At 37.5% G+C, this 16,449-nt stretch overlaps 2 pseudogenes; both read left to right on the top strand.

Moving 5' to 3' along the window:
* Window positions 1-12,848, top strand: part of LOC138847552 (developmental pluripotency-associated protein 4 pseudogene) — a 39,485-nt pseudogene extending 26,637 nt beyond the window's left edge.
* Window positions 12,849-12,939: 91 nt separating this feature from the next.
* LOC108178693 (NHP2-like protein 1 pseudogene) lies at window positions 12,940-13,325 on the top strand (annotated as a pseudogene).
* Window positions 13,326-16,449: the final 3,124 nt, after the last annotated feature.

Here is a 16,449-nt window from a genome sequence, read left to right as displayed (position 1 = left end):
TCCCCAACCCCAAACGGTTGCTACGGCCGGCGCACTGTGCCAATCCGAAGCCAGGAGCCAAGTGCTTCCTCCTGGTCTCCCATGCAGGTGCAGGGCCCAAGGACCTGGGCCATCCTCCACTGCCTTCCTGGGCCACAGCAGAGAGCTGGACTGGAAAAGGAGCAACCGGGACAGAATCCGGTGCCCCAACCGGGACTAGAACCCGGTGTGCCGGCGCCACAGGCGGAGGATTAGCCTAGTGAGCCACAGCGCTGGCCTCTTTTTTTTAAAAAAATATTTATTTGAATGTCAGAGTTACAGAGAGGTAGAGGCAGAGAGAGAAAGAGAGAGAAAGTCTTCCACCCGCTGATTCACTCCCCAAATGGCTGCAATAGCGGGAGTTGTGCCGATCTGAAGCTAGGAGCTAGCAGCTTCCCCCAGGTCTCCAACACAGGTGCAGAGGCCCAAGGACTTGTGCTATCTTCCATTGCTTTCCCAAGGCCACAGCAGAGAGCTGGATCAGAAGTGGAGCAGCCAGGACTCGAACCAGCGTCCATATGGGATGCCGGCACTGCAGTGGCATAGTGGGTAAATTTTTTAAATTTTAAATTTTAAATTTTATTTAAATTGTTCAAGTTTCATGTATTTCATATATACAGATATTGGTGATTAGGCTATGAGGACTCTACCCTCATGAAGTGACTCATGCTGTTATCTTGGGAGTGGGTTCCTGATAAAGAGATGGTTTGACCTGATCTCTCTGTCTCTCACTCACCTACTCTTCAGCCACATTATAATGCAGCATGAATCCCCTCTCTGGGGCCGATGCCCCAGAGTTGTTGAACTTCCCAGCCTCCAGAACCCTGAGCCAAATAAACTGCAAAAGTTTATAGGTGGCTGGCTCTGTAGTATTCTGTTATAGCAGCAGAACATGGACTAAGACAAAGCTCTACTTCCTGGTCCCTCAGAATGTGACTGCATTTGGAGCAATGCCTTTATCAAAGGTGCTTGGACTAATATTTGAAAAATACTGCCAACTCTACCACTTACCACTTAATGTCCAGAAAATAATTGTTCCACAGTTCTGGAGGCTGGATGTGTCAGGATAAGATCTGGCAGGGTCCGTTTCTGGCTGTGGCCTCACATGGTGGACAGAGAACGAATGAGCTCTGTGGTATATTCTCGTATAAGGCCGTGAATCCCATGAGGTCAGAGCCCCACACTCAATGACTTCTTTTACTCCCAGTTACCTCCCAAAAGCCTCATCTTCAAATACCAGGATATATTAACTGTTCAGGGGGACACAACTATTCAGTTACATAACATCTCCAATATCTAGTCTCTCATCTATGGCCATGTATATTGTCCCTTAACCAAGGATGTTTCCCAGCCTCCTTTGCAGTTAAGTGTGGTCATGTGACTAGATTCTGGCCCACAGAATTTGAGTGGAATTGATGTATTCAGTTCCCCCAGTGATGCCCATATTTGCCTAAAGAGAGTTATATCCTCTCCTTTGACCCTTCTGTCCTTCTTGCTGGCTGGAATTAGAAACCGAATTGTAGTGCTGATAGTGAATAAACAAAAAGTGTTTCTCTTGAAAAGAGCCTTTAAACCCAAAGGCCACATGGAAGACAAATGTATATACCACCAATATAAAAATATTATGTGGATAAACTTTGCCTTAAGAGCTCATCGTCTTCTAAGTGTGGGGGAGTAGAGAGGAGACATAAACAAAACACCAAAAACTCCACCCAAGAAACAAGACCATGGCAAGTATTTCTAAACCTCTACATAACTCCACATTTCTAGGTCTCTCTAAATTAACTCTATCAAGTGCAATGCTTTAAAGTGTCTTACAACCCATATCTGAAGTAAGACAGACTAGAGTTTATATACAATGTATTACCTTGGTGATCTTACTCAAGTCACAAACTAATATTTGATTTTCACATCCATTAAAAGAGAACACTAGGAGCTGGTATTGTGGCGTAGTGGGTAAGACAGCCACCTTTGGTGCCGGCAACCTGTATGGGCACCGGTTCAAGTCCAGGCTGCTCTACTTCCAATCCAGCTCCCTGCTAAGGAGCCTGCTAAAGCAGTGGAGGATGGCCCGGATACATGGGCCCCTGCACCCTCATGGGAGACCTGGATGAAGCTCCTGGCTCCTGTCTTTGATCTGGCCCAGCTCTGGCCATAGGGGCTAAACTGGTGGATGGAAGATTCTCTCTCTCTCTCTCTCTCTCTCTCTCTCTCTCCACCCCCACCTCCCCTCTCCCCTCTCCCTTCTCGCTTCTCCCTCCCTCTCCCTCTCCCTCTCCCTCTCCCTCTCCCTCTCCCTCTCTCTGTAACTCTGGTTTTCAAATAAATATTTTTTTTAATAAAAAGAGGATACTAGTGCCTACTTTGTAAAGTCATGTGATGTGTAAATGTTAAAATACATGCAAAATGCCAGGCGTGTAATATATTACATTTTATAATTATTACAGCTTCATTGCTATTTCATCAATCACACTGTTACCTAATTATCATATTTTATTGCTAATTTGGTACTACATTTTCCACTGTCTTGTTATGACTGAAGTTTTCATGAATACATTGGTCTCACATCTTGAATACTCTCACATCAAACCATATACAGATACCTAGTTCTAATGTTTTAGTAGCAAACCCATATGTATCTGCCAACATTTTTCCCTTCAGAGAAGTTTTCTGGATGTCAACTAAGAAAAACTCTTTTGAATTCTAAATCACACTTAAAAGTGACCAAAGTACCAGAGCCCACAGCATGTGCTAGAGTAAGAATTAACAGTTATTAAAGGTCGACAGCTGGATCCAGCATTATGATGTAGTGAGTTAAGCTGCCACCTCTGATGCCAGCATCCCATATGGTTCAATCCAGCTCCCTACTAATGTGCCTGGAAAAGTGGTGGAAGATGGCCCAAATGTTTGGACCCCTGCCACCTACGTGACCCCGCCCTGGCCATTCTGGCCATCTGGGGAGTGAACCAGCAAATAAAAGATTCTCTCTCTCTCTCTCTTTCTCTCCCTCTTTCTCTCTCTTTCCCTCTCACTCTCTCTCTCTAATCCTGACTTTCAAAAAATAAATAAATGCTTTTTTAAAAAGCAACAGATCACCATATACTATATTTGATAAATCCTTATTGAATGTTTCAAAATCCTGCTCATCCAGTATACATTATATGCACCAAAGGACAAATTCTGCAATAATCGAATATTCTTAGAAGTTGAACTGAATATTTATATCCTAGAAGCTAAATCCATCCCCACAATTTGAAGACTAGTCAATAATTTAAAAAATATGTTGTTGCTAATTATAACTCCATGTTTTAAGATGACTATCAGTATAAAAAAGATGAACCTATCACTAAAACGAGCTACCATCTTTATAAAAGCTTCTAAAATTCATGTGTACTATAAGTTGCATTATATTTTATTTCTTTTTATTGAATTTATAATTTAATTTTCATTTCTTTTCATCCCTATTTTAACGCAAATGACAAAATTGTATATGTTTGATGTGTACATGATTTTTTAATGCTTAATTTTATTTAAGATTTGTATTTATTTACTTCTATTTATTTGAGAATCAGACAGGGAGAGAGAGAGAGAAGAGACAATCAGAGCAAGATCTCCCATCTGCTGGCAACCCCAAATGCCCATAACAGCTGGGACTGGGCCAGGCCAAAGCCAGGAGCCCAGGACTCCATCCTGGTCTCCCATGTGGGTGGCAGGAACCTAACTTCTTGAGTCATCACCTGCTGCCTTCCAGGATATGCATTAGCAAAAACCTGGAACTGAGAGTGGAATTGTGACTCAAACCCAATTACTCTGATACTGGATGTGAGTATCTGAAGTGGCATATCAATCACTAGTCCGAATTCCCACCCCAACATAATGGAGATATATATATATATATATATATATATATAAAATATATATATATGTGCTGAATATTCATCATGATCAAACTAATTAATGTAAGTTGTATTTTAAAATTCAGAAACCAAAATTGGACAGTGGTAATTGTTGCACAACTCTGAACATATGAAAAACTACTTATTGATAAAGGAACTATTTATTTTACAGGAATGAGTTTTATGATTTGTGAATTACATTTGAATAAAGTTGCTATTTAAAAAGAGACCAGAATTGAGAGCAATAGAAAAAAAATTTCATTTGAACCCCTCAGGGCAAATAATTTAAAAAGTGTCACCTGTGTTTTGTAATTTTAAATACACAAAATAATCTCCACAAAGCTCATTAAAGACATGTTCTGTTCAGGCATTTTTCCTAAGTAAAATGTAGCTGAATTGCAAATGAGTTAGGTCTAATTGTCAGTATACATAAAATTATATAAAACAAAAGAGTTGCTTCATTTTACTTCCCGATCAACATTTGGAAGGCAGAGAGATTGCTGAGGAGAGGAAAAATAGGAGGAAATAACAGACACTATTGAGTAAAACTTTCATTAACAAAGAACAAATTAACATTGCCCTGGGTGGTCTCTAGAGTTCTTATTACTTGCCTTCTTCTTTCTAAGTTTAAATCTGAAGATTTTTTAAAAACAATACAAAAAATGCATAAGTCACCATCAAAAGGCAAACACAAGTAAAGACTATAAAGTTTAGGAATGTGCAGAGTAAATTGCGTGATAAATTGTAATCAGTCAACAGAAGCCATTTCAGATTTGAATTGGCACATCCACTTTCTGAAATCAATCTCAAATTAAGACCATGGGAATAGTGCTACACCTTCTATTGAAGTTTTGTATCCCTCCTTAGAAGTCTTTGACTAAATGTGATTGACACTATGTAGAAATGGAAATTTAGTGCTATTTTCCTTTAAATTAGTAGATTGAGTCACCTGAAATTTCTTGTTTAACATCCTATTGATTCACTATCATATTTGTTCATATATTGACTTCTTATTAGACGGAGGATTTGTTATGGAGTTTACCATGGTGGATACCAGATACTATGTTTCTAAGCCAATGGATAGGAAAACAGCCATATATGAGTTCTATAATTATTCCTGCTAAATATTTTATAGCCAAGAATTTTCACTAAATCTTGTAGGTCTTATTTATATCAAGGAAAATAAGAAACTTAATGAACTTCAAGTTATTCTAAGAAAGATTCTAAATAAAAGCAATACTCATATTGTGCCAGACTTTATTAGTTTCTTTGTATATAAACAAAATATTAGCAGCAGGTTAGGTTGTAATATGAGTTGGATTACAGCTTTCTAAAATTATTTTTTTCTATAGAGTCCAATATTAAATTCTGGAAAATTAGTTGTACATTTTATGAATTAGTGAAGAAGAAACAAATGAAACATTGCAGCTGTTTTTCATGTAGTGCTGACTTCAAGAGACAGAGGGACATGTAACTATGACTAGTTGTTGATGAAGAGCAAACAAGTCACTTATATCACTTAATTGACGCTGAGAAACTTGTTGAATCTAACAGCCCTAACTTTAAAGTTAACTAAGCCTCAGATAGAAAAAAAAGTTGGAAATTTTACCAATTTTATGGAAATTAAGCAAAATACTCTTAAACAATCAGGTCAAAGAAGAAATCAAAAGGAAAACTAGAAAATATCTCCAGACAAATACAAACCAAAATACAATATACCGGTATCTATGGAATGCAATGAAAACGGTACTAAGAGGGGAGTTTATAGCAATAATTACCTACAATAGAAAAGAAGAAATATCTCAACTTAATTTTGTACCTCAAGGAACTAAAAAGAACAAACTAAATGTAAAGTTAGGGGAAGAAAAAAAAAAAAAAACACAAAAACCAGAGCAGATAAAACCAAATAGAGAACAGGAAAACAATAGAAACATCAATGGAGCTAAAAGTTAGTTTTTTGAAAAAAATAAAATTGACCAACTTAGAGAGACAAGACTCAAATAAATAAAATCAGACATGGAAAAGGGACTTTTAAATTGGTGCCACAGAAATAAAGAGACAATTATGAACACTTACACACCACCAAATTGGGAAATTTAGAAGAAATGGATAAATTACTAGAAACATACAACCTACCAAGAGTGAATCATGAAGAGAAAGAAATATTGAACAGATTAATAACAAATAAAGTGACTGAATTAGACATGAAAAGCCTCCCAATGAAGAAAAGCCATGGACCTGAGCTGGTTTTACTGGTGAATTCTTTCAAACATTTAAAGGAAAATGAAGTATTAATATCAATCTTTCTTAAACTCTCCCCTAAAACAGAAGAAAATTCCAAACTAATTTTATGGGGCCATCACTACTCTGTTAGCAATGTAGAAAAAGACACTTTAAGAAAGGAAAACTACAAGCCAATAACCCTGATGGAAATAGATGCAAAAATTCTCAACAAAATACTGGGTCATAGAGTTCAACAGCACATTACAAGTATCATACACCACCACTAGCAAGTGAGATTTATCCCTGGAATGATTCAGAACACATAAATCTATCAATATATTATACAACATTAACAGAATGAAGGATAAAAATCAAATCACATGATTATCTCAATAGATGCAGAAAAAGCGTCTGACAAAATTCACCACCCTTTTATGAAAAACTCTCAACAAAATAGGTGTAGAAAGAAAATTCAATATAATAAAGGTCATATATGAAAAGTACATGACTAGTACCATGCTCAATGGTGAATATTTAAAAGCTTTCCCTATAAGATAGCAGACAGACAAGATGCCCATTCTTGCTACCTTTATTCAACATAGTATTGGAATTCCAAGCCAGATAAATTAGGCAAGAAAAAGAAACAAAGGATACTTAAATTAGAAGAAAAAAGTAAAATTTTCTCTGCAAATGCAATAATCATTTATGTATTAGGGTACTTAAAAATATTTGTGGCAAATATAATTAAATGATAAGCTTAGTTTGTTGAAAAAAATGATCTTGTATATTTAAGGGATCTTTAAATAGTTTATGGAAAGTACATACCATGAAAAAAACTATGTATGGATTTCAAAATCTGCAGCACCAAAATAAACATATTTTAATTTTATTTTTCCAAAAACTATCTGAAGTATCCTCATGGAAAATCTGAAAGACCCAACTGTTAGAATTAAACAAATGTATTCAGCAAAGTCACAGGATACAAACTCAACACACAAAGTCACCTGTGTTTCTACACACTAGCAATGAACTATCTGAAGAGGAAATTAAGAAGATAATTCCATTTATAATATCATGAAAAAGAATCTAATACCTAGGAATAAGCATGCCAATGAGGTGAAAGACTTTTACCTTGAAAGCTAGAAAACATTGCTAAAAAGAAATTAAGAATACAAAAATAAATGTATATATAATATTCATGGATTGGAACACTTAATATTAAAATATCCATGCTACCTAAAAGAATTTACAGAATCATTGTTATCTCCATCAAAATCCAAATAATTTTTTTTAGAAAAGAAATTCCAAAAAGTCACATAGAACCATGGAAAACCCAGAATAGCCAAAGTAATCTTGAGAAAGGACAAAGTTGGAGGAATCATACTTTATAATTTCAAAACATATTATAAAGCCACAGTAATTAAAACAGTGTGATATTGACAAAAAACAGGCTTATATACCAATGGAATATAATGTATAACTAGAATTATACTCAAATATATATAGTCAACTAATTTTCAACAAGGGTGTCAGGAATACACAAAAGGGAAAAGACAGTCTTTTCAATGAATGATGTTAGTAAAACTGGATATCCACATGCAGAAGAATATAATTGGAACCTCATCTTACACCATATGCAAAAATAAACTCAAAATGATTTAAAGATTTAAATAAAGCCATAAACTATAAATCCTGGAAGAAAAGTGGGCATTTACATTATTGGTAGATATTGGTTAAGACACTGTATCTCTCCTTGGAGTACCTGGATTTGATGCCCATCCCTGGCTCCTAAATCTACCTTCCTGCAAGTGCAAACCCTGGGAGGCAGTGGTGAAGGCATATGTAATTGAATTCCTGCCACTCATATGAGAGACCTGGATTAGGTTTCCAGTTCCCTGCTTTAGCCAGTACAGTCCTGGCCATTGGAAGGATTTGGGGAGTGAGCCAGAAGATAGGAGCACTCTCTTGTCCTTTCTCTCCCTCTGCCTCTACCTCTCCTCTCTTTCTTTCTGCCTCTTAAATATTTTTAAGGTTTTAAATAAAAATCCTAGAAGAAAACACAGAGGGAAAGACTCTTGACATTTTTGGCACTGATTTCTTGGATGGAACACCAAAAGCACAAGCAACAAAAGCAAAAATAGGTAAATGTGATTACATCAAAATAAAAAGCTTATGTGAAGCAAATGGAACTATAGAATAACTAAGCAACTTATGAAATGGTAAGAAATATTCTCAAATCACATATCTGATAAGAATCTAATTTGAAAATATAAAAACAACTCCTACAGTTCAATTTAAAAAAAAAAGAAGGAAAATAATTCACTGGTGCAGTGGGTTAAGCTGCCAATTAGGACACAAGCATCGCATACCAGTGTGCTCCACTTCTGATCAGGCTTCATGCTAATGTATTCTGGGAGGCAGTGGATGATGATTCAACTGCTTGGACCTCTGCTACCCATATGGGAGACCAGGTCCTGACTGTCGCCTGGCCTAGTTCTGGCTGTTTCAGGCATTTGAGGAGTAAACCAGAGAATGGAAGAGTCAGTCTTATTCATATTCTCTCTCTCTCTCTCCCTCCTTCCCTCCCCCTCCCCCTTTCTCCCTTTGAAATACATACATACATACATACGTAAATCTTGCTTTAAGAAAAGGAAAGATATGTGTATTTGCTAACCATCAGGAGAAAACTAATCAAAACCACAATGAGATATCACCTCACACCTGTGAGAATGGCTGCTGTATTTTAAAAAAATAAAGATAAGTGTGGTGAGGCTTTAGAGAAATTGCAACCTTTCTACACTGTTGGAGGGAATTTGAAGGTACACTTGCTATGGAAAACAGCATGGATGGGCATTACTCAAAATCATTAAGTATTTACTTAACATGTGTTTCAACAATTCCACTTCGGGGTACATAGCCAAAGAATTGAAATTGCTGTGTCAAAGAGATATCTGCACTGTCATGTTCACTGTAGCACATTCACAATAACCACGTTATGGAAACAAGCCAAATTTCCATTGCCAGATGAACGGATAAAGAAAATACAGTATATACATACAAGAAAGAAATTCTGCCATTTTTGACTGTATGGAAAAACCTGAAGAACACTATGCTAAGTGAAATATGGCAGTACAGAAAGACAATACTTCATGATTCCATTTATTTGATATAGCTAAAATAATCAAACTCATAGAAAGAAGAACGGGAGCCGGCACTGTGGCGTAGTGGGTAAAACCACCACCTGCAGTGCTGGCATCCCATATGGGCGCTGGTTCGAGTCCCGGCTGCTCCACTTCCGATCCAGCTCTCTGCTATGGCCTGGGAAAGCAGTGGAAGATGGCCCAACTCCTTGGGCCCCTGCGCCCTCATGGGAGAACAGGAGGAAGCTCCTGGCTCCTGGCTTTGGATCGGCCCAGCTCCGGCTGTTGCGGCCAATTGGGGAGTGAACCAGCAGATGGAAGACCTCTCTGTCTCTCTCTCTGCGCCTCTCCTTCTCTCTGTGTGTAACTCTGACTTTCAAATAAATCTTTAAAAAAAAAAGAAAGAAGAACGATGGGACCAAGGGCCCTAGGCAAGGGGAGATGAGGAGTTGTTTGTTCAAAGGGTATGAAGTTTCAGTTTTACAAGATGAATTAATTCTAAAGCTATACTGTACAGAATAATGTATATAGTCAACAATACTGTATTATGCACTTTAAACATTTGTTAAGAAGGTAGATCTCATGTTGTGTTCTTACCACACACACACACCACAAGAAACAAAAAACAGGCACAAAGAAACTTTTGGAGGTATCACCCTGATTGTGATGATGCTTTCACAAGTATATGCATGTATCAACATTGATTGATCAAACTACATACATTAACTATGTGCATTTAGTGTACATCAATTATACTTCAATAAAATTATTTTTAAAAAGAAAATTTAAAAAATTTCCTCTTGTTAAATGATGAGAGGACTACAACAAGGTCTTCTATTATTAAAGATTATTACATTTAAAAATAGTTCAAATCCATTTCCTAGTTTAACGTGAAGTAGTGTGAAGCCAGAAAAGCCTAAGTCAACACTGACAGTCATCAATACAACTATCAGAAAAGGATAAGAAAAGTTATTTGACAATGTAGTATATTCTTCATTTTAACAACTTTAAAAATTCTTGGTCCTTAAAAAAAGTAACAGACTTTTTCATGTATAATATGGTTAAATCTATTTTGACTTACATTTTAATCTGATACCTAATCAAACTCTCTCTATGTAGTCATTTTTATATCACATAGTATATATTTTAGCTTCCTTAAACTAGCAGTCAAAATTCAGATTTTGTAACAAAGTGAAAAGTCAAGTACTTAAAAATATTTAAGAATAGAGTTAATTGAATTATGGTACACTTTATACAGAGGTGACTTTTTCAGAGAAAATGTCTCTCATAAATCCCTTATTTTACTTTAACTATAAGCCTTTTTGCTATTCTAAATGCAATCAACAGATGAACTAATATGATCAAGATCAAAACTGTATGTCCATTTGTGAGTTAATTTTGGATTTGTTCACTAAATCAGCCACTGCTCATTTTTTCCTAGAGGGAAGTTTTCTTAATTAAATTTATTAATTAGATTTGTGAAAAATTGTATTATTGGCTTTTCTACATAATTGTAAAGCATTTGCATCAACATATTTTTCTACACATTTCTAAACCATATGCATAACATAATTTTTTAAACTCTCAAATTTAAAAAACTTCTAGCCATGGTTACACTCTGAAGTCATAAATATTTCAGATTACACAGCATGTAACTGAATACTGAGTAGAGCTCAGAAATTCTAACTTAGATCATTAATTCATCCATTCTTCTGGAAGAAAGTAGAGGGAGATGAAACTCATTTCAATTTTACTATATTAACACAGCTAACTTCCAGATTAATGATACATGTTTCTGTGAAAATATTACTTCTCTTGCTTCATCTTTGCTGAACTGCTAGGCAAACTTATATTTGGAGTTTCTACTGGATCAGACGTTAGAAAGAGGTAGAACAAATAGGAGGAAACCAAAGTCTCAACATGTCAGAACTACTGATATAATCCAGCCACTATACTTTATAATCAAGTGAGGCAATAATCCTGCTTTCCTCTGTGTCACTTAGCTTCAAGTAATATGATGACTAATATTTCTCTATGTCTTTAACTTCCTTGTTTCTTTTGAACCTCAACCAAGTGGTATGGACCATAAGGATTTTTAAGTCATAATGAAATGAAAAATGCATAGACAAAGTTAACTAAGACAGTTCCTGATTTAGTGTGTTTTTCTTTGTTATTGTATATATCAGTCTAAAGGATAAAAGGTTATTTTTGCATCACATCTTAGATATAAAATTTGCTGGTGGGACCAGAGACCATCTTCAAAGTGAAAAGACTTTTCTTTTTATTAACTCCACTTTCTATTTTGAGTATGAAGAATTCAGGAGGCAAGGAGAAGGGCCAGTGTTGAGGCACATTGGGTTAAGCTGCCATCTGCAGTGCTGGCATCTCATATGGGCGCTGGTTCAAATCTCAGCTGCTCCACATCCAATCCAGCTCTCTGCTATGGTCTGGGAAAGTAACAAAAGATGGCCCAAGTTTTTGGGCCTCTGCACCCACATGGGAGACCTGGAAGAAGCTCCTGGCTCCTGGCTGTGGCCTGGCCCAGCCCTGGTTGTCACAGCTATTCAGGGAGTAAACCAGTGAACAGAATATTCATTCTCTTTCTTCCCCCCCTTCTCCCTCTCCCTCTCCCCACCCCCCAGCTCTCTCTCCCTCTCTCCCCTCCCCCACCACAACTCTGACTTTCAAATAAATAAATCTTTAAAAAGGAAAAAGAGGCAAGGAGAGAAACTCCATAGGATAGTCAAGGGAAGAACAGTGAGCATCCACTCAACCAAGCACATCTTTACCAAGAATGGCAGAATAGAAGGGGACCAAATGGCAAAGATCTATGAAAGATGATAAAGTTTCCCATCATAAGGAAAAAGCATTGTGCAATGCTACCCAAAACCTCAGAAGAAGGTACCAATTCCTCCATAAACCATAGATATACCACCCATTGACCTGGTTCAGAGAGACGTTTTGTGGGCCCAGTGTCAACAGTTGAACTTAAGCACTAAAGGCCCAAAATAGAGCTGTACAAGTGAATATGGGAAAACACTTACCCACACCAGAAGCTCAGTTTACAGAATATTCCCATCACAGTGAAAAAGATCAAGATCAACACATCATTGCAAATAAAATCAAAGGTTGGCAAAGAGAAGACAACCCTGGAAAGTGCTAAGAAAACAGTGTGTTCTGTGGGGACTGATCTCCTGAAGGGGCCCCTCCACTCGAGGAGGGGGTACCTGAGTTCGTGGAGGACATGAATATAGTTATGGTGATAGCCTCCTGGGCCAGCATTGTAACTGGAGCTGGCAAGAGGAAGGTAGTGGAAATATCCCCACGAGGCCTCCAGTAACACGTGGTGTGCGGTTCATTGAAAAGTCTCCCTGCAAACACACATGGTTGGGTTCAGCTTCAGCCTCATGCAAGACAAGTCTGGGTTCCCGAGAAGAGAAAAAAGAGAGCCAATGCACTCTTTTTGCTTCTTGTGTGCCATTTCCCACCCCCACACCTGCAGGACAATATGTTATGTCCCGACTGTGTCCATTGGAGTCAAATCGTAACATAAAGCCTTCCATGGAACTAGAATATCAGACTTTAAAGGGCATTTAGTGCTTTCTGCCTCCTCAGACATCATCTGCATTCTTGAGAGGTAGTGAGCCTGTGCAGCCATAGCCATGACTGAGGTTAATGTCGATCCAAAGGCCTGTTTCCCTCACAGATCCCCACCTCACCAAAAAACTACTGAACCTTGTTTAGCAGCCATGTCACTACAAGCAGCTTTGAAAAGGAATCAGTAGGGCCACAAAAACCCTCAACAGGGGCAACTCTGAGTCCGTTGTAATGACTGTGAATGGCAAGTGCCTAGAGATCATCCTGCACTTCCCACTGTTGAATGAAGACAAGAATATGCCACCATGTGTTTGGGCATCCAAGTAGGTCCTGGGTTGTGCCTGTGGGGTCTCCTTGTGCTGTTGTTTTCTCTGTCACCTCCGAAGAGGGTTCATAGCTGAAGCAGTGTGCCCTATCCATTCAGAATGCAGTCCAGTGGAAAGGCTCTTAAGCCAAACCTGTGACCTCTTTCATATTCTCCCTATTCAAGTTGTATATCATATTGCCTGGATTAGCATAGAGCATTTTCAATCACTTTCCATTGTAGTACTAAATTTGGCTTCTTAAAAAATTGCTGGCCAAATAGAAGGCTGACAAGGTTGAGTTCATGATCTCCATACAATGTAAGTATTCATGACTCTCCACTACAAGACCACCTAGTAGAAGATTTACTAACATTTTCCTACTGATGACTAGAATATGCATAAGCAAGCAAATAATGTGAATTCAAAATCAAAAGCCAGAAATTAAATTTTAACTCAGTTAATTCTACTCCAGGACTGTTATTCAATGACGATAGGCATCTAGTCATTGCTGCGCTCACTTTTGCTTCAAGTTAAGCTCTACTTAGAGTGAAGGATTTCTGTACTTGTATAAGAAGGTTTTTGGCTTTAGTTTCGCTCACTTGATTTCAAAACATCATCTTGAATGAACTTGGATTGTCTTAGCTTTTGAACTGTGTAGAAACTTCCATTTTGTTAGTAAGCAGAAAATCCTCATTTTTTGTTGTTATCATGTTACAATTTGTGGCAAAGAATGCTTTATATTTATCAATGAAGCCTGATAGAAACATTTGTAAAATAAGTGAGGTTAATACGTTATTGATGATAGAATAAGTGTAAAAGTATCCTTCCACCTGCTCTATTTTCATTGATCTACCAAAAGGTGATAAACTCACAAGTTAAGCATTTGATGATAGGGTTGGAGAGGAGGGGGAAGGAGAGGGGTAGACAGAAGCACTTGGGTAGTGGAATGATGCACGTCTTAATACTATGTAAATAGGTTATGATAGGACAAGGCAAAAACAATATGTGATAAAGAAAACTAAGTGCCATAACAAAGCAAATGATTGGTGCTTGTTAAATGACTGAGTGATTTCTGTTGGCCAGCTTCCTGATAATGACAGAAAAGTTGATGCCATTAGTGGTGGTAGTGGTGATAGGATATTTTTAATCACTGGCTTTGGAGTGCTGTGCTAAATCTAGTACCTTCCAGTATATATGATGGTAAAGAGATGGCAGATGTTAAGAGTTTGCTAAAGTCCCTATGGTAAATTTGATACTATGGATGAATTAGAAAATAGGATATGGAATTAGTAAGCCACATTATCCGGATGGGTTAGTTCAACTCAGTTGAGTGTGTTGCTTATTAGGGAAGGTATAGATAACAAGCCAAAAAAAAAAAAAAATGACATAGTTGCATGAGTTCTGTAGTGAAACTGATTATTGCTTAAAATGTTATATTCAATGTTTTTCAGTAGCAGAGCATCTTCAGTGTAATGTGGGCTTCAATAACCATATTCTTGTCTAATAAATATACACAAAGGAGGAAGACTTATCTTCTTCAGAAACACTGGAAGTTCTCAATGGATATTTTGGGAGGAAAGGGCTCTATATTGCACACATTAATGATAAACTAGATTCCCTTTTATCTTTCTTATCCCAACTGTAAGGCAACTGTTAATAACATTCAAAGGGGATTTTAAAACTCAAGTTTTGTTTTCCCTCTTTGAATTACAAATTCAAGCTTAAAGAGCTCTTTTCCACCTTTGAGATGTGTGCTTGGCTCCTGTGTGTATTCAAATTACTGAATGTGTCTACTTAATGTGCTGTGTGTTCATCACAGCCTCAGGGAAATCAAGGAACAACAGCTCTCTGAACTAAGCTTAACTTTACATTATACCGAGCAAGTGTCCTCACTTGTAATACAGCTTTATGTGGTGATAAAATTATTTATTGAGTTCCAGGAAATATTTTTTGAATGTTAATTTAAATTCTAATTTTGAAAAAAATAATCTAGCGGTACTGAACTAACAGCAAATAATAACTCTTGGGACAAGAATAAAAGAACAGTCAAATAAACAGAAGCAGGTTAGTTGGTTACACAAAGATTGCATGATGAGGTATACATTTTCAAAACTCTTGAGCTTGATCTGAGCATGTTCTATTTATATCTTGGTGAATTATATCACTTCTGAAAAATATTAGTATAATCAGAATTGCTTTCAAAGGCTTCCTTAGTATGGTAGTTAGTATGAAATGCGACCCAACTTGTTAAGTTACATAAAATGATTAATAGGGAAACAAAAGAAGTTGCCCTAAACATTATTCCTAGGTGTGCTTCAATTTCGTCTCTATGCCAGTTCATAGTGAAAATTGCCTTTATGCGAATCTTAAGTCTTGAGGTAGGCGTTGTGGCACAATGGGTTAAGTCACCCCTTGAGATGCCTGCAGCACAAGTCAGAGTGCCCTCTTTCACTTCCAGCCCAGCTGCTTACAAATGCACACCCCAGGAAGCAGCAGATGATGCCTCAAGTACTTGGGTCCCTGCCACCCACGTGGGAGACTCTGAAAGAGTTCCTGACTCCTGATGTAGGCTTGCCCCAACCCTGGCTGTTAGGAACATTAGGAGAATGAATCAGGAGATTACAGATCTCCCTCTCCCCCTTTATCTCTCTCCCTTTATCATTCTGCCTTTCAAACTTAAGAAAAAAAAAAAAAAAAAGAAAACCTGAAGATTCTTAAGCAGAAATGTTAGAAAACATTGAAGTCCATCTACAAACACATTATACATGTTGATCAAAAGCTAACTCTCAGGGCTGGTGCCTTGGCACACTGGGTTGATCCTCTGCCTATGGTGTTGGCTTCCCATATGGGCACTGGTTCTAGTCCTGGTTGCTCCTCTTCCAGTCCAGCTCTTTGCTGTGGCCTGGGATGGCAGTGGAGGATGGCCCAGGTGCTTGGGCCCCTGCACCCGCATGAGAGACCTGGAGGAGGCTCCTGGATCCTCTGGCTTCAGATCGGCACAGTTCCGACCATTGACGGCCATTTGGGGAGTGAACCAGTGCAGAGAGGACCTTTCTCTCTGTCTCTCTCTCTCACTGTCTGTAACTGTCAAATAAATAAATTTTTAAAAAATGAAAAAAAAACTCTCCTTTTGTTTAAAGCTAAGATTCAATTTGTTCATTAAAAGCATCATAGTAATATTCCATTTAATTTATATATTTTAATCATACCATGATAGTTTTATTTGATTACATTTATATAGTTTTCTAGACTTATAAAGGATGATAGTAT

The sequence above is a fragment of the Oryctolagus cuniculus genome, chromosome X (assembly GCF_051225735.1).
Source record: "Oryctolagus cuniculus isolate XC-2025 breed Fujian yellow rabbit chromosome X, ASM5122573v1, whole genome shotgun sequence".
NCBI lineage: Eukaryota > Metazoa > Chordata > Mammalia > Lagomorpha > Leporidae > Oryctolagus > Oryctolagus cuniculus.
The sequence above is the reverse complement of the archived record's forward strand: the minus strand, read 5'-3'. Positions and strand labels throughout refer to the sequence as shown.